At 37.9% G+C, this 2,603-nt stretch overlaps 1 protein-coding gene across 4 annotated transcripts in view; it reads left to right on the top strand.

The window, feature by feature from the left end:
- Positions 1-2,603, top strand: part of Rfesd (Rieske Fe-S domain containing) — a 12,375-nt gene that overhangs the window by 321 nt on the left and 9,451 nt on the right. The window contains exons 1-2 of one of the 4 annotated variants that reach the window (XM_048811458.1): positions 10-604; positions 706-1,386. The exons of 1 other annotated variant lie outside the window; for it this stretch is intronic. The gene's annotated coding sequence lies outside the window, so the exon portion shown is untranslated. Of the gene's footprint in view, positions 1-9; positions 1,387-2,603 lie in introns of those variants that run through there. 2 more of the 4 variants (XM_048811459.1, XM_015483766.2) reach the window with 2 other exon arrangements.

Consider the following 2,603-nt stretch of genomic DNA (forward strand, 5'->3'; position numbering starts at 1 on the left):
CCCGCGGCGCCCCGGACTTCCGGCGGCGGCGGCGGCTGGCGGTTGTGCTGTGCCTTGCCCTCTGCTCTTTATTGCTCCAAACGCGTTGGCCAGGGGTTCAGCATTGGTTAACCGTTAACCTCCAGGGCAGGCTTTTGCGCAGGCACCAGAGGCCCCCTGACATTGTTCACCTTGGGAATTGGGCCTCACCCCTGACCTGCAGCCCTAGTGGTTTCAAACATTTTTCTGGGCATTTGTGCGCTCTAAAATAATAACTGCTTTAGGGTTTCTGCAGCCCTGTTCGTCCCAGATATTTGTCTCCTGGAGTCTGCCTATGGGATTGCATCTGAACCACCAGACTATCCAAGGCGCTGCTAGTACTTCTTCTTTCTTTCTTTTTTTTAATATTTATTTTTTAGAAGTAGTTGGACACAATACTTTTATTTTTATGTTGTGCTGAGGATCGAACCTAGGGCCTCGCACGTGCTAGACGAGCGCTCTACTGCTGAGCCACAACCCCAGCCCTGCTGCTTGATCTTAATAACTGCAGATCATCTTTACTGAAACGTTAAATACAGTTTGAAGTCACTCAAGACAAACTGGCAGAGCTATAAAGAACTTAGAGGTAGGAACCAACTTAGTTTAAGCATTTCCTGAGGTTAGGCCCTGCTCTAATCATTTCAAGTGAATTCAAGCACTTAACCCTCACCATGCTCTATGTGGCAGCCCCTTTCTTATGCAGCACAGCAGAATGAAGCAATTCGCCCCAAATCACGCAAAGCCTGGATTTAAGTCGAGCTCAGCTGTGATCATGGAGCGCTAATGCCAGCTGATGGTGGCCGTTTCCAGAACGGAATAGCTACAGGACTTTATTAGGCTTGTATTCCATTTTAAACATTTGTGGCTACAGCTCTTACACATTAGCGTTTCTAAATTAAAAAGAAAAAAAAATCAGAACCATCTTTTTTTCCTGATACATGTATATACCACCAATATAAAGATAACCATTATATACATAACTGATGTAAATCTTTGCATTGCTAAAAGGATGGTTTACTTGCAGGCTGCATGCTTTATAAGAAATGTAGGTCTACCTAATTAGTACTTACTCATATCTTCGATCATTAATCATCAATTTAGTGAGAGTCAGTGAGCCTACTATATGAAAAGAGGCCAAGCAGTAGGCACTCACTGGAGGATAGCTGGGTTTTTTTGTTGTTGTTGTTTTGTTTTTAATCTATTGTTATTCTGTCATCCAAAGAGATACAAAACTACTGTCCAAGGCATTTCTCTTGCCTGAACCTAAAAGCAAGGGTGTCACCCTGGTGATAAACATTTTGATAATGTGTGGGCCAAGTCCCCAGACTTAGTAAAAGCACCTTTGTCCTTGCTCAAGAGGAATATCAAGTAAGTACCTTTAATTTCATGTCTCTTTTGTCTCCAGTGTCTTATGGAAACTTAATGGAGTTAAAGTATTTTTCTTTAAATTTATCTTTTTTTTTTTTTTTTTTTTGGTGGTGGGGATTGAACCAGGGCCTTGTGCATGTGGGGCAAGCACTCTACCAAATGAGCTATATCCCCAGGCCCTTTTTTCTTTAAATTTAATCTGAATGTATTACCTATTTTGTAATAGAACCTAATAGTGACTGAGGATCCATTTAACTAGTTTGTAACTTTATATGGAGTTAGCACCTTTAGAAACTTAATTTTAGGGACAGACCAAAAAATGTTTTTTGAAGACAGTAGTGGAATAGAAGAGTTAAATTTTTCAGAAGGAAAATTTCACCTATCCCACAAACTGTCTAAATTGACTAATTTTCTCTATGTGTAAGCACATTCTATGTGTAAGTGCATTCATTTAAGAATCTGCTGTCTTTTTATTCATTGCACAACATGGTGACTATAGTTAATAAAATACTGTATTGAAAAAAATCTAGGAATGGATGTAAAGTGTTTGCACCACAAAGTGATTATTATGTGAGGTAATGCATTTATTAACTATATGTAGTCATTCCACAGAAAATATATACTTCAGAACATCATGTTGTACACGGTAAATAAATACAATTTTGTCTGTCAATGTAAAACTAAAAAATAAGTTTTAAAAAGATCTTAAACTAAAATAGAGACAATGTGTAGGAGTACATGAATAATTCATCAAAGTAACCGTAATTAAAGTGAACACATGGACTCACTATTGTTTGAATGGACCATGATATTCACAGTATTCAATTAAGAATAATATGAGTATTAGTTATAAATAGTCATCAAATATCATAAATAAAGACTACCACTTATGATACATAAAGGAAACTATTATTTGAAGGATGAGATAATACTTTCCTAAGCATAATGCAAGGCTGTAATGGAAATTCTCTGAAACCTTTATCATTTAGCTCCAGCCTTCTCTGTTCATTTCTTATCAGTCCCTTTAAAGTTCACCACAGTTTTTATTGGTTGGAGGCAAACCTTGCAAAGACTGAAGAAACTGAAATTTAGGGAAGGACTTTATTTGGACAAGCTTAATTAACTTTTGGTGTTAGTTTACATCTCTTGTATTTTGGTATTATTAAATACTAGTATTTCTATACTTGTTTTTCCCCCACCATGGGGGGAGGGTGGGC

Source organism: Marmota marmota, unplaced genomic scaffold (assembly GCF_001458135.2).
Source record: "Marmota marmota marmota unplaced genomic scaffold, marMar, whole genome shotgun sequence".
Lineage (NCBI taxonomy): Eukaryota > Metazoa > Chordata > Mammalia > Rodentia > Sciuridae > Marmota > Marmota marmota.